General features: G+C 47.8%; 2 long non-coding RNA genes across 5 annotated transcripts in view; one reads left to right on the top strand and one right to left on the bottom strand.

Moving 5' to 3' along the window:
* Positions 1 to 452: 452 nt before the first annotated feature.
* LOC309644454 overlaps positions 453 to 23,537 on the top strand; it is a 47,243-nt gene continuing 24,158 nt past the window's right edge. The window contains exons 1-3 of one of the 2 annotated variants that reach the window (XR_014254427.1): positions 453 to 1,772; positions 7,418 to 7,553; positions 10,405 to 10,453. This is a non-coding gene — a long non-coding RNA (uncharacterized lncRNA). Of the gene's footprint in view, positions 1,773 to 7,136; positions 7,554 to 10,404; positions 10,454 to 23,537 lie in introns of those variants that run through there. The other variant, XR_014254428.1, reaches the window with a different exon arrangement.
* LOC309644457 lies at positions 4,312 to 8,601 on the bottom strand. Of its 3 annotated transcripts, none has more exons than XR_014254433.1 (4): positions 8,395 to 8,601; positions 6,910 to 7,143; positions 6,344 to 6,438; positions 4,312 to 4,592 (listed from the first exon to the last, which is right to left on the bottom strand). It is a non-coding gene; the product is annotated as an uncharacterized lncRNA (long non-coding RNA). The 3 variants fall into 3 exon arrangements; XR_014254434.1 differs by having other exon boundaries at positions 7,028 to 7,143; positions 8,395 to 8,598; XR_014254435.1 differs by lacking the exon at positions 8,395 to 8,601 and adding an exon at positions 8,126 to 8,370.

The following is a 23,537-nucleotide window of genomic DNA, read 5'->3' as shown; positions in this document are numbered from 1 at the left end:
TAATAGCTTTCCACCCTGGGGTGCCAGATCTAGCAAATAAAAATACAGGATGCCCGCTTAAATTTGAATTTCAGACACACGATGACAATGAATAATTTTATTTTTAAAAAATTTTTAAAAGATTATTTGTTTATTTATTTATTTATTTTTGGCTGCATTGGGTGTTAGTTGCAGCACACGGGATCTTCGTTGAGGCATGCAGGATCTTTCATTGCAGCGTGCGGGCTTCTCTCTAGTTGCAGCGTATGCGTTTTCTCCTCTCTAGTTGTGGCACGTGGCTCCAGGGCACATGGGCTCTGTGGTTTTGCCGTACGCAGGCTCTCTAGTTGAGGCACGTGAGCTCAGTAGTTGTGGCGCGCAAGCTCAGTAGTTGTGGCGCGCGGGCTTAGTTGCCCTGCAGCATGTGGGATCCTAGCTCCCCGACCAGAGATTGAACCCGCGTCCCCTGCATTGGAAGGTGGATTCTTTACCACTGGACCACCAGGGAAGTCCCTGAATAATTTTAGTATAAGTATATTCCGTGCAATATTTGAGACATACTTATACTAAAATTTTATTCTTTGTTGATTTGAAATTCAGGTTTATCTGGGCACCTTGTATGTTACCAGGCAACCCATGGTGACTTGTCCAGTGTTTGGTGGACACAAGAGACAAAATCTTGGCAAAAAAGTTAAATCAACTATTCTTCAATAAGAAATCTTTTTAGGGACTTCCCTGGTGGTCCAGTGGTTAAGACTCCACGCTTCCACTGCAGGGGGCACGGGTTTGATCCCTGGTTAGGGAACTAAGATCCCGCATGCCGCGTGGTGCTACCAAAAAATTAAAAAAAGGTTTCTTTAATCTTTTTTAAAAATCTTGGGAAAAGAGAAGTAGAAGATCCTGAAAGTCGTACTTGCCTTCTGACCAGTTTGAATGGCAAGGTCACCTCTACAGAGAGGTGGTAAGGGAGGACTCTCCTTCAACTCCCATTCACGCTTTTTAACAGTTTATTGAGGTGTAATTCACATCCCATACAATCCACTCACAGCATACAACTGAATGGCATGTTTTGTAGAGTCACAGGCATGTGCAACCGTCACCACAGTCCACTTTAAACATTTTCATCGCCTCAGAAACCAGCCCCATGCCCATTAGCACTCCCTCTCCATCCCTGCCCCGCCACTGATAACCACTAATCTACTTTCTGTCTTTACGGATTGGCCCCTTCTGGACATTTCTCGTAAACTGAGTCATACACGTGCAGCCTCTTGTGTCTGAAGCACGTATCACGTTCCTTCTCATGGCTGAATAATATTCCATTGCGTGGATGGACCACATTTGGTTTATCCATTTGTCCATCGATGGACATTTGGGTTGTTTGCACCTTTGGGCTGTTAGCTCTCTCGTGCTTAATCATATCACCTTACCTCCTTCATCGTTATTACGCCATCACCCTACTTATCTACCCATATCTGTTTGTTTTCTCCCTCCCTCACTGCACTGTAAGCTCCAAGCAGGCACAGAGTTCTGTCGGAATCACGGCTGGGTGCCTGGCCCACAACGGTGCATGAGTGATTGGAACTGGACCTGCTCCCACTGAGTCAGGCCTCTGGGAAGGGAGGGCATCATGAGCTCAGGGAGGAGAAAGTGCTCATAGTTTCCAGGTGTGGCCTGGAGACGCTGCTTTTCTCTTGGCCGCCGCGACCTCTGCTTTGAGAGTCTGCACCGTCAGCTTTATCTTCCTCTGAACCTTTCACGTAAAGGGGAGGCGTTGGGACAAGTGGTGGAAATGGGTGCGTTGGGGGCAGCGGGGTGGGGGCAGTCGGGATGGGAGCGGCCGCTATCTTCTGGGAACCGATTCCTGAAACTTATGGGTTCCGCCGAGACACCAGCCATGCGGTGGTTTCAACAGTTTACCCCATGGAGGGAGGTTCCCAGCTGTGATCAACTCTCCCAGCCCAGATGAGGATGCTGATAATCCCCTCTGCTCAGCATTTTATTTTATTTTATTTTTGTAATTTGGGGGAAATTTGCCACATATACCCTCTTTCCTGGAAAAGGAAATTTTTATTTCCTTTTTTTAAAAAATAAATTTATTTATTTTATTTATTTATTTTTGGCTGCGTTGGGTCTTCGTTGCTGCGCGCGTGCTTTCTCTAGTTGCAGGGAGCGGGGGCTACTCTTCGTTGCGGTGCGCGGGCTTCTCATTGCGGTGGCTTCTCTTGTTGCAGAGCACGGGCTCTAGGCGTGCGGGCTTCAGTAGTTGTGGCACGCGGGCTCAGTAGTTGTGGCTCGCGGGCTCTAGAGCGCAGGCTCAGTAGTTGTGGCGCACAGGCTTCATTGCTCCGTGGCATGTGGGATCTTCCCGGACCAGGGCTCGAACCCGTGTCCCCTGCGTTGGCAGGGGGATTCTTGACCACCGCACCACTAGGGAAGCCCAGTTTCTATTATCTTGACTTCATTCTCAGACCAGCCTTCCCTCGTGCTTGCAAAAAGGCTGCCCGGAGCTCCTGAAGCCACCGCCATGGAGATCTTTCCTTTGGCTTCCTTGTCAAACGTCTCATGGCCTCTCACTGGCTCTTTCTAGATCATCTGCCCATCCCCGACCAATCGCAATGGCTGAGGTGAAAGCAGAATGCTGATTGGCTTCGGCCTAGGTCACAAGCCCCGTCCTCGGGCCTGGATGCTCAACTTGGGGAGACATGTGGGATGGGAGCAGGGGCATGGAGGAAAGCGGGGGCACTTGTTTCCAGAGGAAGGACGGATGGCAAATGCGGAAGGGACACCAAATACCATCTTTATGAGAATGTAAAGTGAAAGCCTGGAGTGGTGGGGTTCATGCTCAGGGGTAGCTGGGGCCAGATCAGGGAGGGCCCAAAGGGAGGTGCTGGCAGCTTAGATGCAGGGGGCGGGGGTGGGGCGGTGTGGAGGATGTGAGCCAGCATGCCGGAGACAGCAAGTCGCTTCCGTGGGCTGCCTGGCTCAGGTGGTGATGGTGGGCAGTGGTTTCCATCTCTGAGTCAATTCTTTCATCTTGACAATGAAAGAGTAGGAATGCGTCTTCTCCGGAGTTCCTTCCTTCATTGACTTGTAATCCACCCGGCATACTCAGAGGTCCACACACTTTTTCGGTAATTGGCCAGAAATAGTAAATATTTTGGGCTCTGAGGGCCATCTGGTCTCTGTCACATCTGCTCAACTTCACTGTTGTAGTGACAGCAGCCATATCATTCGCATATTGCCTGTGGCTGCTTTTGAGACAATATGTACCGCAGACCCTAAAATTCCTATCTAGCCCTTTACAGAAAATGTTTGCCAACCCTGTCATATACTAGGAACGTCTTCCAAGTGAGTAAACACGCTTCCTCACCACCATTTTTAGTGACTGCATTTTGCTTCCCTTCCATAGACTTTTCCAAAGCTGCTCTCCTGAGCACATTTATTTCCCTGGCAAATGTTCTCAAAAATGAGTTTGTTAAGGGAGACACCTGCATTTGAGAAGCAGTGGGACAAGTGTCCCCAAAGCCCTGCCTGACTTCTCTCCCGGCCCAGCCCTGGTCTCTAAGCTCTGAAGGGCTGAAAAATGGACATTTTCTCAGGCATGTCTCCTGACTCAAGAACTTGCAACTTTGAAAACCCATAAAGTAGGCCACATACTCAGGAATCCCACGGGCCCTGTCCTGATGGTCCAGGACAGTCCCTGCAGGTCCCTGCAACCTGGTCCCAACCACATCAAGCTGTTTACAAGGAGCTCCTTGAAAATTTCCCCCCTTAACTACAGTTTAAGCTGTGCTAAAGAATCGCTTGCCTGGGGTCATGATACATCAAGCTGGGCAGGGGTCTTCTTGTTGAATCAAGGAGGTTCAATCAAGGATTCAAGACAGAAGCTTGAACCAGTTTTTCTAGTTCCCAGGCACCCTCCAGATTCTCCTCTGGGTTTACTTTTCTTAGGTAGAAACCTTACCTGGATTTGCAGGGAACATGGGGCTCTTTGTCATCCAGGACCCCTCGGGGGCCCACGGGCAAGTTAATTGTTTGGAAAGTGTTGCCTCTTAGGCATTTCTTTTTTTCATAAAAGAGGAATTAGAGTCTTTGGGCCCTATAACCTGGGATTTCTGCCAAGTTTCCTCATAGCATTTTCACCTGAAAAAGATGAGCCTTTCCCCTCCTGAGCCAGGAGAGTGTTTCTTGTACCAACAGTGGTGTTTGAAAAGCGCAAACTCTCAAGCCTGGCTATACCCCTGCATTTATCATGTCAAACATCCCAAATGCAGGTGTCATCTCCCAACCAACTTTTAGATGGATTGGAAAAGCCAGAAAGAAGTAAGAGGCAATCATTATAATCATTTTTCAGATTTATAGCATTGCCTTTTAAAAAATGTAAGGGGGGCTTTGGAGTTTGTTTAAAATTTATTTTAAACTTTTTTTTTTTTCCCTTGGTTGTAAAATGATACATGGTCATTATAGAATTAGGAAATCTTAGACTGGGCAAACAAACAAACAAACATAGCCACCAGCCCACGGTCAAGGAGGTAAACATGAATAACCCTGTAGGATGAACTTGGGCCCCATATCATGCATTCTCCATGCAGTGTGGTGTTCAAAGACAGAGTCTTTCAAGAGAAATGAAAAACAGAAATGTTGTTTGTCGTTACAACAGGTACGTGGAGAAATACACACATAACTCAACCCCCATGCAACCATTTTAAAATTAATTGTCCAACAAAAAGAGATCAAGAGGGAAATTCGGCCAATCCTGGACTATATGGATGGTTGGTACCTTAAAGATTCTGGCAGGTGATGGAATTCTTCATTTTATAGCTAGGCTTCTTTGCATCATAAATCAATGATTCCTAATTCTGAGGTTAGCCCACGCGGGCTACATAAAAGTCACCTAGGTTGTTGATGAAAAAATATAGATTCCCACCTCCTTCGTTACCTGAGATTCTGATTCAGTTGATCTCACCTGGGAACCTGTGTTTCTAAACAAGCCCATGAGGTAATTCTTATATACAGCCAGGACTGAGGATAATCAATATGGAGTGTCAACATCCTTTCTCACCATCCTTTTAGTGTCTACCTCAAAGTCAAATCTCCTTCCCCAATTGCAAGGAATCTGATTGACTCTGCTTGGGTCACATGTCCCACTCCTGGACCAACCACTATGGCTAGTGAAATGAGACACTGTGATGGCAAGATCTGGGACTTATGCCCTTCTCCATGGCCAAGAGGATGGGATATTGTGATTGACAGCAATGATGAATCATATGACAGATTCAAGGAGGAGTGTTTCCCCAAAGGAAGTGGCAAGGGCCCCTGCTGGGCATGTCATTCCAGGAATGCCTGAATCTTGTTTTAGCCCAATCCACTCCTTCCCCTTAAGGTCCACCCACTACAAGAGGCAAAGGCAAATTAAAAGTCAGCTTTATTATTATTATTATTATTTTGGCCGGCACTGCATGGCATGTGGGATCTTAGTTTCCCGACCAGGGATAGAACCCATGCCCCCTGCAGTGGAAACATGAAGTCTTAACCACTGGACCACCAGGGAAGACCAGCTTCATTATTATTAACTGGACTTTTGGCAAAACTCTGGTGATAAACTGAACTCTAATTGTTGATAAATAGGGGGGTACCTCTTGGCTTACATGTGAAGATGGAGAAAAAGGATAGCCTTTCATCTCCTGCCAACTGCCAGTCAACCTTCACCTGGCCACCAGGGGTGAATCACGCCAAGGGATGAGAAACAAGGATGTAGAACTTGAAAGCTAGAACTGCTGGGGTCAGGAGCTGCTGTTTTAAGTGACAGTGACCTGGCCCATTAGTAAATCATACTCAAGTGTCTTAGAATTTGACCCAATTAGATTTGTAAGTCTTCCTCCCTGAAGGGTAGGAGGGAGGAACTACAAGAGTTCAAGTTGAAAAATCCCAGGGAAGGGCTCTGATTGGCTCAGCTTGCATCACATGGAAGAGACAAGGAGAGAGAACCCCAATATGCCCCCCTGCCAGAGAATTCTGGGTAAATAAACGATTCTTCCAAATACCTCCTTACTCATTTTAAGATGCTGTGACATAATAAGAAATACATATTTTGTCTCTGCCCCCCATTTCCAGGCACATAGCTCCTAAAACCCTTGGAATCTCTGGAGTGAAAAATGTCTTTTTGTATGCTAATGAGATGACTGGTGACTGGGGCTCCTGGGTAGCCTCAGGATGGGAGGCTGGGGTGGGGTTGGTTGCCAAGGGGAACCAACCACCTGCTTAGAGGGATGGAACTTCCAGCTCCACCCACTGGCCTTTGGGGAAGGGAGGGGGGCTGGAAGTTGAGTTAATACCTGGTGGCCAATGATTTACTCGATCGTACCTACATAATGGAACCTCCATAAAACCGGCTGAAGGATGGGATTCAGAGACCTTCTGGGTTGGTGAACACCCGGGGGTGCTGGAAGTGTAGGATGCCTGGAGAGGGCCAAAAAATAATAATAATAAAAATATTTTTTAAAAATATAGACTGACAGTTCCTGAAATGCTAGTTTCTGAGAAGGAAGGGTTAGGCGTGGCAATGTACTTTAAATATGGGGGATTTGTCTTGAAGCAGTGTCTTCTTAGAACGCGCCCTCTTTACTTTGAGTGTATCCTTATTTGGATTGCCTTGCTATGGGGGTGCTGATGGAGATGGGGTGGGGGGGCGATAACCCCCAATATTAATAGCCAAACATCATGCGGCACATAGGATGTTTCCTATGTACTTCATAAGTATACATTCATTTAAACCTCAGAATGACCCTATGAGGTAGGCCCTTTGCAACCTTTCTAAGGCCGCACAGTTAGCAAGAGTCATAGGACCTTGAGCGTCGTGCCCTCCTTGCCTTCAGAGAGGCTTGGATTCTGGCTTTGCAGCTCCCTGACCAGGCAAGCTGGGGTGCTTACCATTCTTTAGCCTTGGTCCTCCAGCTGCAGAACAAGGGTATTTCTGGAGTCGTTGGGCAGCGATGAAAGCACCTGGCTTCTGTGCACCCCAGAGGAAAGTTGTGATAGTTATGCTGACCTAGAGCTGGAGCGGGCCTGGTGCCAGGGTTCGGGTTTGGTTGCATCTCCAGACTGAGCTGAGGTTCTGTGCAGGGAGCAGCTGCCAGCGCCCCCGCCCGCCTGCACAAAGCGTGGCTGCATATGGAAGGATGGAATAAGTCACTCTGGAAGCTTCTCCCCTTCAAACGCCTGACATTAAGGAATCTTCCTCCTTTGCTCTCTTTCTCTCCTCCCCTCCTCCCTTCCTCCCTCCCCCTTCCCCTTCCCCTTTTTTTTCTTTAAATTCCCAATGTCAGTTGATGCCTTTTCAAAAGAACCTAACTAAGCAGGACAGGCAGTGTGAACGCAGGCACTAGGCAGGATTAAGGGAAGATTAAGATCCTTTGTCAGTTTCTCCTCTTCTCTGCAGAGACAAGACCTGAAGTGTTGCTAAAGAATCCCCCTGGAAACCACTTTCTCTGGGGCCTCATTTGGATTGCCTCTGGCTGGGTGGAGCTCCCACGTGTACAGCCTTCATGGGGAGCGAGCCGCCAACCTCGGAGCGGGTGAGCCAGGGCGTTCGCCTTGGGTTGGGTCTCCATTCTGGGGCCAAGTCGACTCATCTCTGGGGCCAGTTGCTTCAGACCTCAGAGACAAGCCACGTCCTGCCAAGAGACGTCTGCTTCCCAAATGCAGGGCCCAAGGGTGCGGTCCTGCGGGCATCCCTGCCTGCTCCTTCCTGGGTCCCCTTCTTCCTCCGTTTCTCCTGGTTTATGGAGGAAACATACAACCTGCTCTTCTGACCTAAGGCCGGTCCCCCATCTTGCTCCAGGTCCCACCCTTTGTGACTTTCTCCAGGATTTCAGGTCCTGAATTATTCCCTCCATTCTCCCAAATTTTCCATTTCTCTCTCCCCCTGCATCTCATCAGCCTGCGGCACTGCTTCCTTATTAAAACGAGAACAGAACACTCTGACCTCTGTGAGCCCCACCTGCGTCCACCCTCATTTATCTGTTTTCCTTCACAGACAAACTTTTCTCCATGTCCTCAGTTCCCACCCGTTCTCCAGCCCCCTGCCCCACCCCCGGCTTCTCTCTCACCAGGGGCACCTACAACCATGTTACAATATACAAAGGACCTGCTCATGTCCTCATGTGATGAGACTTCGTAGCTGCACTCCACACAGCTGACCACTTTTTTCTTCCAGAAGCTCCCTCCTTTCCTTCCTTCCGTGACACGCTCGTGGTTTCTCAGCCTCTGTCTTGGGCCCCGCTCCTCCCCACCCTCTAAATGCTGGGTTCCGCATGGCTCGCCCTAGTCTACTTCATCACTGGGCTCTCACGGGATGACCTCATCCACCGCCAAGGCTTTAAATGTGACCTGGCGGCTGAGGGCTCCCACACTTACCCTCGGGTCCTGCTGTCACCTCACAGATTGATCGCCTACCTGACACCCCTACTTGGATGTCTCGTGGGCTTTCCACACTGAACGTGTCCAAATGAAACCTCGCGTTGTCTTCTGCCCTACCTGTTTCTGCCCCAGGCCTCCTCAGCTCCAGGAATGGTACCGCCCTTCAACCCAGACGCCCGAGCCGACACCCTTGCCTCTTCTTCTTCCTCCCTTAAGCTCCCATCCAATCAGCCACCGGCTGTCAATTCCAACCCCACTTTCTTCGTCCTCACTTTGCCACCTGAGGCCAGGCCACAGTCAACGCCCTCCTGGGTGATGTGACAGTCTCCTGCATGATCCCCAGCCCTCATTTCTCACACTGCTGCCCTTGGCATCTTTCTAGAACGAAAGTCGAATCAGGTCAGTCCCCGCTTAAAGCCATTTCATGCTCCCTAGGGCTCTGAGGGGAGGTCTAACTGCCTTAACTCAGTTTACACAACCCTTCAGAGCCTGGCCCCTCGCTGCCTCTCCCGACTCCAGGGCCACCCCCGCAGGGTGCACTCTGTGTCCCTGATATGCTGACAGGCTCTCGGGTTCCAGAATGTTCTTTCCACTCCAGGCCTTTGCACTTGCTGCTGCCTTCTTGGTCTACCCTTCCCTACCCTGCTCCCCACCTCTGGTTAGGTCCTACTCATCCTTCTGGCTTGACTTAAATGTCCCTTCCTCCAGGAAGCCCTCCCTGTCTCATCCTCCCCAAACGAAACAAAATCAAATCAGACCTAAAAACTGAGCCATAAGCTCCTTTCTTCCCTGAGGAGGGATCACAAAAGCTGTGTTTGCACAACAAGCACACCGCTTTTACTTGCCTTCCTTGTTACAGGTTCATAGAAATGAGGTCTAAATATAAACAGTTGTATAGCACTAGAAAAACACAAATCTTGGGACTTCCCTGATGGTCCAGTGGTTAAGAATCCACCTTCCAATGCAGGGGACACGGGTTTGATCCCTGGTTGGGGAACTAGGATCCCACGTGCCATGGGGCAACTAAGCCCGCGCGCCACAATGACTGAGCACGTGAGCCGCAACTGCAGAACCCATGCGCTCTGGAGCCCACGCGCCACAACTACTGAGCTCATGCACCACAACTAGAGAGAAGCCTGCTCACCGCAACTAAGCGCCAACGCAGCCAATAAATAAATAAATAAATATTTAAAGAAAAACACAAATCTTTACCTGATATGTGACTGATGTGATTAGCTGATTGGGACAGATCATCAGAAAATGAAATAAAAGCAGAGACTTGATTAATAAAAAGTATACCTTGCTCACGTAAAAAGATACTTAACTGGGTTTTATAGAAACAGAGTTCTTTTCTTCCACATGGGCGGTCAGTTATTCCAGTGATAGATTACAGAATTGGCTTCTGCCTTTCACGTATTAAATCACAACACCATCTTCCGGAATTGTAAACACATCCTTGGCTAGATTTGTTTCATTCATATCATAATTATCATCGTCGTCACTTAGGATGGCTTGAGAAATGGAGGAGGAGGCTGGCTATAGCATGTTTTTGACCCCCCTTGGCCTCACTATGACTTGTATGCCAAGTGTTTGGCCCCTACTAGGGGCTGGTTCAGTACCGATGAATGAATGAGTGAGTGAGTGAATGAAATCACTCTCAAACCAGAGTTCCAGGTTTCACGTTGTTGGCCTCCGGCTGTTAATTTCAGCACACACACAAGACCAAGCATGGCTCTTGCTCTCCAAATCACGGAACCATCGGATGACAGGATGGCAGGGTCCCCGGAGCACCCATGGCCCTTCTCCGAATGCGTCAGTTGAGCTGGCAGAGCCATCGCACCGAGCAGGCAGGCTGCAGGCTGGGTGGGAGAAAGCGTAGCGGGAGGGCGCAGTGGCCAGGCCATACGCGGGCCTGTGGATTTTATTCTCAGTATGGTGAGAAGCCCTTGGGGAATCAAACACATCACCTGACCTGATTTCCTTTTCGTTTGCTTTGCTTTTTTAAAGATCACTGCAAATCTCTGGAAAACCAGATCCAGGACTGGAGAAAGTAAAGGTAGGAGAGTGTAAACACACAATTGTGACACCAAAGGAGGCCCTCCCCACCCTTAATGGCAATGCCTAGAGTCAGATCGCCATCTCGTGGTCAAGCCTAGAAACTGCACCCTCCCGTCTTAGTTTCCGGTGCTCCTCGCAGTGGAGGGGCCCGGATTCGGACCCCCAGTGACTTGTCCTACCAGAGTCTGGGGTCTAAAAGCCTATGTTCAAGTCCTGGTTTGACCACCCCCAGCTGTATGACCAAAGAGGATTCAGGTTTCTTTATTTTTTTAATATAGATTTATTTAATTTATTTATTTGTTTGTTTTTTGGCTGTGTTGGGTCTTTGTTGCTGCGCGTGGGCTTTCTCTAGTTGCGGCGAGCGGGGGCTGCTCTTCGTTATGGTGCGCGGGCTTCTCGTTGCGGTGGCTTCTCTTGTTGCGGAGCACGGGCTCTAGGCGCACGGGCTTCAGTAGTTGTGGCACACGGGCTCAGTAGTTGCGGCTCACGGGCTCTAGAGCGCAGACTCAGTAGTTGTGGCGCACAGGCCTAGTTGCTCCGTGGCATGTGGGATCTTCCCGGACCAGGGCTTGAACCTGTGTCCCCTGCATTGGCAAGTGGATTCTTAACCACTGCGCCACCAGGGAAGCCCGGATTCAGGTTTCTTATCTGAATTGTGGAGATAGCAATGCTCTCATCTCTGTGGGTAAAGACCCAACAAGAAATGACATTGTCACTGTCACAGGCTTTTGTAAGCTCTCCTATCTGTGGTTGATGGGTATTGCTTTCGGAGGGTGCAGTAAGAACGTCTTTCTTCAGGGTTACCTTAAAACGAGAACATAAGCTGTCTGGGTGGTTTGGATGTTTAGCACTGGAAGGGGTTTGGGAATCGTTAGGTGTGACTTCCTTGTTTCAGAGAGGAAGAAACTGAGGCTCAGGAGAAAAGAAAGCAGAAGCCGAGACTTTCCAAGGCTCATACTGTAGGACTCGGCCTTGCTGCTTCTTGGTTTAGCAGTGAGTCGAAAGCTCTGGCTTCAGACGAGGACCCTGGAGGGCAGAAGGTCCCAGGTGGCACCGCAGAACGGGGTTCAGGAATGTGGCCAGTGAGGACGCAAGTCGCGGCCCTTTAGAAGCGGCATCTTCAACGTGCTGATAAAGAGGCGCCCAGGGAACCTGGGAGTGGGGCTGGGGGCTCCGGGCAGCGCCCGGGTGTGCAGAATTTCCGACGTGTAGTGAAGACCTTGCCCCAAACCCCGTTACTTTACAGAAGGGGAAACTGTGGCCCAGGGGGAGGGGAGCGGCCCTGCCCTCGGCCGGGCAGCATTTTCAGTAGCTGCTCCATCCCAGCCAACTGTACGGCTGCGGGCCTGGCCCTTTGTCTGATTCTGACCAAATACCTGTTCTCTTAGAGGGATCATGGAACTATGCACTTTACTGCCTTATTATTCTGTTGAATCCTCCCAGCAGCCCTGCAAATGGGTTTCTTCCCATTTTGCTGATGAGGAGACCAGAGCTCAGGGAGGTGGTGTGATGCGGGAGGTCCAGAGTTGAACCCGTCTCTGCTCAACTCAGGAAACTGGGTTCACAGCCACTAATGTGTACAGTGTCACCAGGAGCTGTGAGCTCTCGGGGGAGGGGGCGTGTTATAAAGAGGTGGTGAGGGGGAAAGTCTTCTCCTAGGAGGGCCGTCTTCAGAGATTACTTAGATCTCTGTGACCCAGAGCAAGCCATCTGCCTCCACTCATTGCCTTGTAAAAAATGAAATCAAGGACACCAAACGGTGGGCATAAGGCTCCTGCCTCAGTTCCTGACACACAGTCAGGACCCAAATAAAGGCATTTTCCTCCATGGATCCCACCCACCCCTCAGCTGCTCCCCAGCCCCAGCTGCTTTAGAACCCAGATGGGACTTCCCTGGGCACGCAGTGGTTAAGAATCCACCTGCCAATGCAGGGGACACAGGTTCGAGCCCTGGTCCGGGAAGATCCCACATGCCGTGCAGCAACTAAGCCCGTGCACCACAACTACTGAGCCTGCGCTCTAGAGCCCGCGAGCCACAACTACTGAGCCTGTGCGCCACAACTACTGAGCCTGTGCTCTAGAGCCCGCGAGCCACAACTACTGAGCCTGTGCGCCACAACTACTGAGCCTGTGCTCTAGAGCCCGTGCTCCACAACAAGAGAAGCCACCACAATGAGAAGCCCGGGCACCAAAGAAGAGTAGCCCCTGCTCACCACAACTAGAGAAAGCCCACGTGCAGCAACGAAGACCCAACGCAGCCAAAAAACAAAAACAAAAAAAAAGAACCCAGATGAATGAAACCTCCAAAGATGGGAAGGACTGAAGTGTGAAAGCCTCTAGGGATTCTTCCTACCCGCTTAAGAGTATGCCTGTGGGAAGAGGAGCAGGGACACCCCTTGCTGGAAATACCCCAGCTCCCTGAGGGGCAATGGCAACCCCATCATTTAATGGAGAACAAAAACCTGCCCCAGGAGTTCTGAGTGGGGCAGGAGGGGCAGATGCCGTCTGAGGCTCCTTGGGCCTGAACCCCCAACAGAGGCAGGTCCCAAACCTGAGCTGCTTGGTGGGCAGACCTTCCTGGAGCGTCCAGATGCTAGGCTACCTGGTGTCCACTCCCAGCCTGGGCCTTGGGTCATCCTCACCAGAGTGTCTTTGGCCCTGTGGACACGAAAGTCCCAGTTTGACTCTGCCGTTGTTTCTGCATTTCCTTCCAAGTATTTCTACCTAAGCCTGGGGGTCAGGAACAGTAGGGATCCTTTCACAGATTGCAGACTGGACCTGGGAGGAAGGTTCTCAAAGAATGAACAAGTGAGGGGATGCAGAGTGATGAATGTGGGTGCTTGCTTTCTCGCCCCACTGTCTCTAGGTTCTTTGGAACCCGGGGTCATCTTTTACCTCCCACAGTACCTCGTGCCTGTCTTAGACTGGTTATCTGTCTCTGGGGTCCAGTTGAAGGTCTTTGTGGGGCCCAGGTAGCCAAACTTCACTCAGTGCCGCCCCACAAACTAGAAATCACTTTAAAATGCACCCTCTGCACACATTAAACAGATGTTCTGTGGTGTAAATGAAAAGATATTTTATAACTGAGTTTTGCCAGGAACAAGTTGTTCACTTTGTCCTTGTGATGCAGATTTCATTATGTTTAAGTCCAATGCTATATAAAGAAAACCCCAAATATCCTATGTGTTTGTAAATTTAAAGACAAACCTGTAAATAATTCATGAGTGAAAGAAGAAGGGGCAAGATAGGGGAAGGGATTGAGTGGTACAAACTACTATGTATAAAAAAAAAATAAGCCACAAGGATATATTGTACAACACAGGGAATATAGCCAATATTTTATAATAACTTTAGAGTATAATCTATAAAAATATTGAATCACTTTGTTGTACACCTGAAACTAATATAATATTATAAATCAACTGTACTTCAATTTTAAAAAAAGAAACTGACTGGCAAAAAAAAAGAGGAAGTGATAATATAAGTGAGAGAGTATTATAACTAAACAGCAATGAAAATCCTATCTAGTTAAACTTGTGGATTCAGCTACGGTAGTAACTATAGGGAAATATATGGCCTTAAGTGCACATATGTAATAAAGAAAAAAGGCTGAAATTAATAAGCTAAATATCCAATGCAACAAATTAGAGAAAAGACATCAGAATAAACCCAAGGAAAATGGGAGGAAGAAAAGGATAAAAATAATAAAAATGAATTAGAATCAACTCAGAGTATCACAAACCAAAAATTGGCTATTCAAAAATAAAAACAAATAGATAAAACCCTGATGATATTACTTATAGGGAAAGAAGAAGATGTAAGTTTTAGGAATGAAAAGAAGTACACTACAGATATTGCAGAGGTTAAAAAGTAAGCCAACACTTAGAAGCAGATTTATACCAATACATTAGAAAATTTAGAAGAAACTGTCAATTTTCTGGGAAAATATAACCTTACAAAATCACTTAAGAGGACTGCAGTAGACCTGTATTTGTTACATTGCATCAGTAGTTTAAAGTACAGTGAACAGAGACTCTGCAGGACTCTGCTGATTTCACAGGAAAGTTCTTAAAAAACCCAGATAATTCCTATATTACTCCAGAGGATAAAAAATGAAAGAAAACCATTCAATGCATTTTTATGAGGCTAGGTTTAACAGAGACAAATCTGTGAAAAAGAAAAACCATTGTCAATATTTCTTGTGAACATAAATTCAAAAATCCATATACATAAAGTATCATCCAGTCAAATGGAAGTCAATATGTAGACTGTACATGAGGATGGAGGCCCATGGAACAGGGTTGGGTAGCAGTCCTGCAGGGGTTTGTGTCTACCTAATGAGGGTGTCCTGAGAGCCAGTGGCCCAGTGGTTCAGGAGGTTTGCTGAACACAGAACACAGAGGACTGAGAAAATAAGTAAATATACTGAGAATAATGGGATCCATGTATCTTACTTTAAGGGAAAGGAGGTCCAAATATGCAAGGAAGGAATACTGGAATGGATCCTATGGAACTGAATTAGAATTGGAAGGATTAATATGAATGCATGTTTTTCCAATGTAAATAAATATAGATGTATATCTGTGTACACACACACACACACACACACACACACACACACACTCCCCGTCTTTGCCCACTAAGAGGGCCTGGGAGCAGCACCATCCCAAGAGCAATGAGCACACCTAGCACCCAGATATTGGTTTCTAAACACTGCTCTGCACTAAAAGAAGCCAGGACTCCATGGAGAACTGGATGGTTCCAGGGCCGAGGCAGGAAAAGAACAAGATGATCCTGAACTTTCTTTTTATGCTAAGGAATCACTCAAAGACTGATGCAATCATATCAAAAGCCACTAAACCTGTCTTGAACCGACTCCCACTTCCAAACCTGGGACAACAAGAACTTCAAAATAAGTAATGACAGAAATGGATTAAAACCCACTGAATAAAATAGGAATCCTTGAGTTCACACTGACATAAATTTTCATTTATTTATTTTATTATTTACTTGTTTTTGGCTGCGTTGGGTCTTTGTTGCTGTGTGCGGGCTTTCTCTAGTTGCGGCGAGCAAGGGCTACTCTTCGTTGCGGTGGGGGTGCTTCTCATTGCAGTGGCTTCTCTTGTTGGGGAGCACGGGCTCTAGGCATGCGGGCCTCAGTAGCTGTGGCTTGCGGGCTCTAGAATGCAGGCTCAGTAATTGTGGCGCACGGGCTTAGTTGCTCTGCAGCATGTGGGATCTTCCCGGACCAGGGCTCGAACCCGTGTCCCCTGCATTGGCAGGCGGATTCCCAACCACTGCGGCACCAGGGAAGCCCTGACATAAATTTTAAAATGAATACATAAATGAGGAAAACAGGAAGCTCTTCCTAACACTACAATGCAAACTAATTAAATGTAGAGAGAATGATGGAATTAGAATATTACTCTTTGGCAGTCATCATAGAAATAATTCAGACAAGGTACATCCATGGATGCTAAAATTAGTGGGTGAAAGTAGAATAGGAATGGGAAATTAAGTATCTCCCCCTGAAATACTTATTAAATACAGAAGAAGAAAAGTAACTTTACTGTGGAGGAACTTGACCAAAGCATCTTAATCAAGAGATCAGTGCTCACATCCTCAGTCACAGGACAAGTTGAAATCATGTGCTACCTGATAGGAGACAAGGAGAGGAACACAGCATCCCTTCTGTGAAATTCCGGGCAGACATGTAACCAGAGTCTCATCATAGGAAACAGTGGATGAACTCAAATTGAGGGTCATTCCGCAAAATACTTGTCCCATTATCTTCAAAGATGTTAGGGTCATGAGAGTTGAGGAAAGACTGAAGAAATTCTCCAAATGGAAAAGACAGAAGAGATAAGACAACTGGGTGCGAAGTGTGACCGAGTTTGGATCCTTTTGATATAAAGGACAGCATTATTAGGATGATTGGCAAAACTCTGAACAAAAAGTATATGCAGGCTAAATCTAGCAAAAGAAGTGTAACATCTTTATAAAGAAAGTATAAAACTTGACCAAAGGGCATAAACTTAGGCTTCAATCAATGGGAAAATATCATGATTGTGTTGGCTTGGTAATGAGTTAATTTGCCTCGACTGGACTTCATTTCCCACAGTTCCCTTCCCCATGTGTTTATTGTTAGGATGGCCCTAGAGATTCTGGTTCAAGGCTTGGCAGAAAGCAGCAGCCTTATGGTTTTTTATGCTCATACAATTGGACCACAGTCACCAGGCTCTTCTGTAGCTCATGTACCTTGTCACTCACCTGCTGACATACCCCTGCCCTACTCAGCATGGGGCCAGCTCCCTCTGCCTATGTTGGGCTCATGTATGGGCTTCTTTGCTTACAGGTGCCCATTGGACTCTGACTTCCCAGAGGCCAGGGACCTCCTTGATTTTCCTCCAGGTGTTCAGCGGCAGGGCCCCTGGTCTTGGGCAAAGACCCTCGCACACAGTGAGTGGGCTTTTGGGATTGTCAGTTGAATGTTAACTGAGCACCCAGAGTTGGCGCCATTCTTGATGATTGTGTCAGGCACAGCTCTGGAGTTCCGGCTCACAGGGCCCCGAGCCCACGGATCTCCAATCCTAGGCTGGTGGTTCTCAAAGTGTGGTCCTTAGACCTGCGGTATCAGCACCACCAAATTCCTGCCCACCCCTCCCCCTCAAGAACTACTGAATCAAAATCAGAAGCTCGGGGGTTATGCCTAGCAATCCACCATTTAACAATCCCTCCAGGCAATTCTCATGCACATTAACAATTGAGAAGAGCATTGAGAACACTTGAGTGCTAGAGTTTAGAAAGACCGCCAATAAGGGTAGTTGGGTTAATTCCCAGCAGGAAGAAGGAAGAGAGTTTTCTGAGGCCCACTGTCATTCCCAAAGGGATCGGGCATTTCCAGTCGCCCACGTGGGGAGCTGGACCCCGCAGATGGTGCATTTAAGGCTCAAGTCAGATTTTCCCCTTTTAAATCTCTGCTTTCTTGATTTATTTTATTTTTCCAAGTAGGACTTCATATGATTTATTGGATAACCATTTCTTCTTTCACTGATAGGAAAATGATACCCTTTATCATATACCAAATCTACATGTATAGTTAGGTGTTCCCTATTTGAATTTTTCAATGTTTCAATCTATTGAATTTTTTATCTTTGAACTAGAATCATATTGTTTGTTTCAGAAAACAAATTGTTTTATTTTGTTTTCAGAAAAATTCTTTTTCTTTGAATAATGCTAAAAATGAGTATCGTTATTTCAAAAGTATTTGAGCACGTCAGTTATATCTCAATAAAACTGGAAGAAAAAAATTGTTTGACAACGTTGAAATAACAGCCAGTAATTTCCCACCCCTCCACCCGCTCAATCTCAGGCCCAGAGGCTAAGGTCTGGGTTAGGGTTCCCAGTAGGATTAGGGAACAAGAACCCAGTGGAGATGCCAGCATTTCAAAGACAGCGTACCCAGCCTGGGGACCAGAAATGGGGATGTTTGCGTCTTTCCCCCAAACTTCTGGTGGTCCTGACCCTCTTCTTGGGAGGGCGGAGCCTCCGGCGTTTGAAAGGGCACCTCCATCCTCCACCAGTCCCACCGTGGCTGGTGTGGCTCCAGAACAGACACTGGCTGCATTGCACGCACATCGCACATCGCAGTATCTGCCTCGGTGGTGCCTGGGAAGGTCACCGATCCCCATTTTAGAAAACAGTGTTGAGGGACTTCCCTGGTGGCTCAGTGGTTAAGAATCCGCCTGCCAATGCAGGAGACAAGGGTTCGAGCCCTGGTCCGGGAAGATCCCACATGCCGCGGAGCAACTAAGCCCGTGCGCCACAACTACTGAGCCTGCGCTCTAGAGCCTGTGAGCCACAACTACAGAACCCATGTGCCACAACTACTGAAGCCCGTGCGCCTAGAGCCTGTGCTCCACGACAAGAGAAGCCACCGCAATGAGAAAACCCACGCACTGCAAGGAAGAGGTGCCCCCGCTCGCCGCAACTAGAGAAAGTCCGCGTGCAACAATGAAGACCCAACGCAGCCAAAAATAAATAAATAAATACATAAAATTGAAAAAGGAAACAGTGTTGATACCTAGAGTGAGCGAGAGGCACGTCCGGAGCCTGAGAAGATACAGCGACCGTGGAGAAGGAAGGTCGGGCCCAAGGGGCTTCAGCTCCCTCAGGACCCCCTCCCCCAGATCAGAGACAAACATGGCATGTATCCTTGGAAAGCATTTTTTCAGGATATACAACTGGTTGTGTGAATTAAGAAATGAAGTGTCGGAAGGATGTGTGATGTACCAATGGCAGACAGCAGTGGCGTAACTGAGATTCACCTGGTTATCCCAGTAACTCACGCTTTCCAGTCTAGCCTGAGAAAACGAACAGTAGAGCAGTTCCCCAGCTCCTCCATTTCTTTTTTTTTTTTTTTTTTTTTTAATTTATTTATTTATTTATTTTTAGCTGTGTTGGGTCTTCGTTTCTGTGCGAGGGCTTTCTCTAGTTGCGGCAAGCGGGGGCCACTCTTCATCGCGGTGCGCGGGCCTCTCACTATCGTGGCCTCTCTTGTTGCGGAGCACAGGCTCCAGACGCGCAGGCTCAGTAGTTGTGGCTCACGGGCCCAGTTGCTCCGCGGCATGTGGGATCCTCCCGGACCAGGGCTCGAACCCGTGTCCCCTGCATTGGCAGGCGGATTCTCAACCACTGTGCCACCAGGGAAGGCCCGCTCCTCCATTTCTAACCTCAACGCTGAGATGTATTTATTAAGCACCTGCTCTGTGCCAGGCACTGCACTGGGCTTGTTGTGTAGTAACTCTCCTTTTATCAGCACAGCAACTTTACAAGGCAGTTATCTGTATCATCCTTGTTTTATAAATGGAAAGACTAAAGCTCAGAGGGTTACTTAGTAACTCAGCCAGCATCACCCAACCTGGAAGTGGCAGGGGAGGGATTCGAACCCAGGTAGTCTAGTTCCAGACTGTGTTCTAGCTCCTCTGCTGTTCTCTGCTTGTCACTCTCACACAGTTTGTCTCTTGAATGTTTGGCGTATTTGTTTCTTATGGCTGCTGTAACAAATTACCATAAACTCAGGGACCTAAAACAGCACCTATGTATTCTCTTACAGTTCTGGAAGGCAGAAGTCTAAAATGGGTTGGCAGAGCTGTGTGCCCCCTGGAGGCTTTAGGGGAAAATCCATTCTTTACCATTTCCAGCTTCTAGAGGCTGCCTGCATCCCTTGGCTCAGGGCCCCTTCCTCCATCTTTAAAGCCATCACCCCAACCTCTGCCTCCGTCATCACATCTCTTACTTCTGACTCTCATCTCCTGTCTCCCTCTTATAAGAATCCTTGTGATGACATTGGGTCCATCCCGACAATCCAGGATGACTTCCCACCTCAAGACCCTTAATCACGTCTGCAAAGCCCCTTTTGCCGTGTAAGGCGACATAGTCACAGGTTCCGGGGATTTGGATGTGGATATCTTTTGGAGGCCATTATTGTGTCTAGCACATTTGGTTACTTCCATTTTGTAGAATAATAACAAAAAGCATTTTTAATGCCTTCCTAGACCTTAATTCCACTGGTTTAATTCCACCAGAAAAACCTGCCGATCGAGCAAAGCTGGGTTATTATACGTCCTGCAGTAAAGGAAAACGCCACTTCAACAAAGTCTCAAATTAGGGAAATTAGGGAATGGTATTTATAGGGCTTTAGGGCCCTGGTTGGGTGATTTTAAAGCAGTTTTGCAAGGCAGCAAACTGGTTGGAATCGGGCAGTTTCTGACACAACAGCTTTGGAATGGTGGGCCCAGGGAGGTGGAGTTTTCAAAGCAGAGCTGATGCATAATCTTATCTTCCAGAAGCAGATATTTCGTGGAACCGGCAGCAAGTGACTTTTACCTGATCCCAGTATTGCTTAACACGGGGATTATGTGAGTTTTCGTTCTCACTAATTACAAAAGTAATAGTTCCCATTTTTTGAAGGTCCTCCTACAGCCAGACAACTTGAATACATTTTGGCAAGGACGACAACCCTAAAGGCAAGTATTTCAGCCTAATCTCAGGATAGCATAATAATCCCCCTCATGGATTTGGGAGTCAAAAAGTCCTGCATAAAAATCCTACCTCGGGGCTTCCCTGGTGGCGCAGTGGTTGAGAATCCGCCTGCCAATGCAGGGGACATGGGTTCGAGCCCTGGTCCGGGAAGATCCCACATGCCGCGGAGCAACTAAGCCCGTGCACCACAATTGCTGAGCCTGCGCGTCTGGAGCCTGTGCTCCGCAACAAGAGAGGCCGCGATAGTGAGAGGCCCACGCACCGCGATGAAGAGTGGCCCCCACTTGCCGCAAGTAGAGAAAGCCCTCGCACAGAAACGAAGACCCAACACAGCCGTAAATAAAATAAATAAATAAACCCAAAGTTAAAAAAAAAAAAAATCCTGCCTTCTGCAAATATGGGCAGTTTCTTCATCTGTAAAATCAGGATAATGCTTCCTGCTCTGAAGGTGAAGGCAAGTATGCAGTGCTACGGCCGGTATACACCGTGTGTTCACAGGAGCAGGGGTCAAGCATCCTTGTTCGCCCACAGTAGACCTGGGTCATGCCTGGTCTCCCAGCATCATTATTAAAAGTGTCCTTTTTTTTTTTTTTTTTTTTTTTTTTTTGCTGCACTGTGCAGCTTGCAGGATCTTAATTCCCCGACCAGGAATCAAACCCAGGCCCCCTGCAGTGGAAGCTCAGAGTCCTAACCACTGGACCACCAGGGAATTCCCTAAAAGTGTCCTTTTATTATTCTCAAAAGCATCCTATAGATGAAAAATTATATGGGCACTGTTCAATATAGTGCTATGGTTATTTTTTCCACTCTGTAGGTGAAAGAGGGAAGTTCAGAGAGGTTAGGTGATCAGCTCAAGGCCACACTGCTGAGTGGACAGAACTCGCCACGTCCAAGGTGCACGGCTGGCCAGGTGCTGTTCCTTCTGCCTGGGGTACCGCCCCCATCCTAAGCCCAACCCAATGCCACGCTTTGTGACTGTATATTTGTGTGATGTTTTAATTAAATCCATCCCCCCTAGTAGATCGGGAGCCCCATGGAAGCCAGATTGAGGTCAGTCTCATTAGTGACTGTACATTAGTGCCTAGAACAGAGGGAGCGCAGTGGGTCCTCCACAGAGGTTTGTCATTTGCATGCAGATGATCAGCTCGCTGCCTTATGAGTATTCCAGAAAGGGTGTAACTGTAAGCAAGGCAGCTTTTCTCTTCCTGAGATCCAGGCTCTCAGGAGCCGCCCCAGAGTTCTGGGAAGGCCCATCACCCCAGCCGGAAGAGCGCACTCAGTAGCAGACAAGACCTGCTCCCACTGTTCATCGGGGAGCCTCCCTGTAGATACCCGAGAACTGGTGAATAACAGAGCTTTCGTCATACTTCCACCTGAAACGGCTCTGATAACCATCCGCCTTCCACAGCAGGGTAGACACAGGAAGTAGGAGAAACTGTGCCCGTGCACCGGGCTCTCTTGGGTATGGTTTATACACTAGGCTGACCCCAAATGTCCCCAGCGAAAAGGATTGTTTTCCTGTAATTACCGTACTTTGGGCTTGGCCCTCACAAAGACATCGCCTCCAATTAGCTGGGATTTCTTGGCTCTGATAAAACAGTGTCTCCTCTTAATAGTAACAGATGTCAAGGAATGCTTTAGACCTTGGTCTTCCCTACAGGGGAGGAAATTAACATATATATGTATATGTACTTATTTAGATTCAGGGAATATATGATCATGCTATTAAAAGTTCCACCACCGTAGAAGAGTTTTAACGAGACAAATCTGAGCTGACCCCGTGACTCAGCAGTTTCAATTCCTGGGACCTCCTCTTCAGAAACAAGCATCGGGATGCTCCTTTTATCTCTCTTTGTAACGACAGGAAAAACTGGAATAACCTAAGGGTCCATTAAGGGGGAAGAGGTTCAGCAGAGTGCATCCATACAATGGAATGTCTCCCGGGTGCTTAAAATAATGAGGCAGAAGCCAAAGATGACATCAAGGACTGTGGAGAGAACAAAGGCAGTGTTAAGTTATATGTGTCTGTGAATGGATACTCAGATGAGAGCCTAGAAATGCAAATGAGTTGTCTCTTCCCCCTCCGGAATTTTAAAAAAGATTGTATTCAAGTATTACTCGGGTCATTTAAAAAACACACACAGCATTAAAACGAACAAGGAAGTAGCAACTTTCAACAGTGGACGTTAGCCCAGCACAATACCACAATTCTAGCAGGTAAATGCTGGTGTTAGCAGCTCAGCTGCTTCCTTGGGAAAGTTAGACGGTTGTGCCAGAGCTGGGCAGCAGGAGTACTACATTAAAATTAAAATCTCACCCAGATCCCTCTAAAAAAAAGCTGAAAAATCAACCCCAACCCCATTCTGCATCAGATGAAAAGTCTTAACTAGGTCAGGGGTTCCCATTCTTGGCATTGCTGACATTTGGGGCAAGAGACCTCTTGGTGGTGGGGAGAGGGGGTGGTGTCCTATATATTGTAGGATGTTTAGCTGCGTCCCTGGCCTCTACGCACTAGATGCCTGCAGTAAACACCACCGCCCCCCAGCTGTGACAACCAAAAATGTCTCCAGACATTGCCCAATGTTCCCTGGGGGTGAAATCGCCCTCACCCCCGCCCCTGGCTGAGAGCCGCCTGACTACGGTGATCTGTGTTCAGGTTTCCTTGAGATCTTCCTGATTGGCATCTCCTGAGCTGGGGGAATTACTAACATCGACCCCTTTGACTCTCAGAAACGCCCTGTCTGATAAAACATGTAGTCACCCTGGCTCTGACCCTTCTCCCCACAAAAATGCACCGATGTTTGTGACCTCATCCTCCTGACCTTTGGCCCCCAGTCCCCTTGGGGGATAAAGAAATTAATACTTACTCGTAACTAACGCTTACCACGAGCCTCAGTCAGAAGCATCTTTAGTTAGATTGCCACCTCACTCTTATTTCATGGTCCACTTGTATTTTTCAACTTTTCCTTAAGGCCAAAGTAAAACTGGGAAGCCGTGAGGAATGGGCAAAGCGCTGTAAGGTATTTGAATGAAGTTCCT

This window comes from Balaenoptera physalus (assembly GCF_965194825.1).
Source record: "Balaenoptera physalus genome assembly, chromosome: 16".
In the NCBI taxonomy this organism is placed as follows: Eukaryota; Metazoa; Chordata; class Mammalia; order Artiodactyla; family Balaenopteridae; genus Balaenoptera; species Balaenoptera physalus.
The sequence above is the reverse complement of the archived record's forward strand: the minus strand, read 5'-3'. Positions and strand labels throughout refer to the sequence as shown.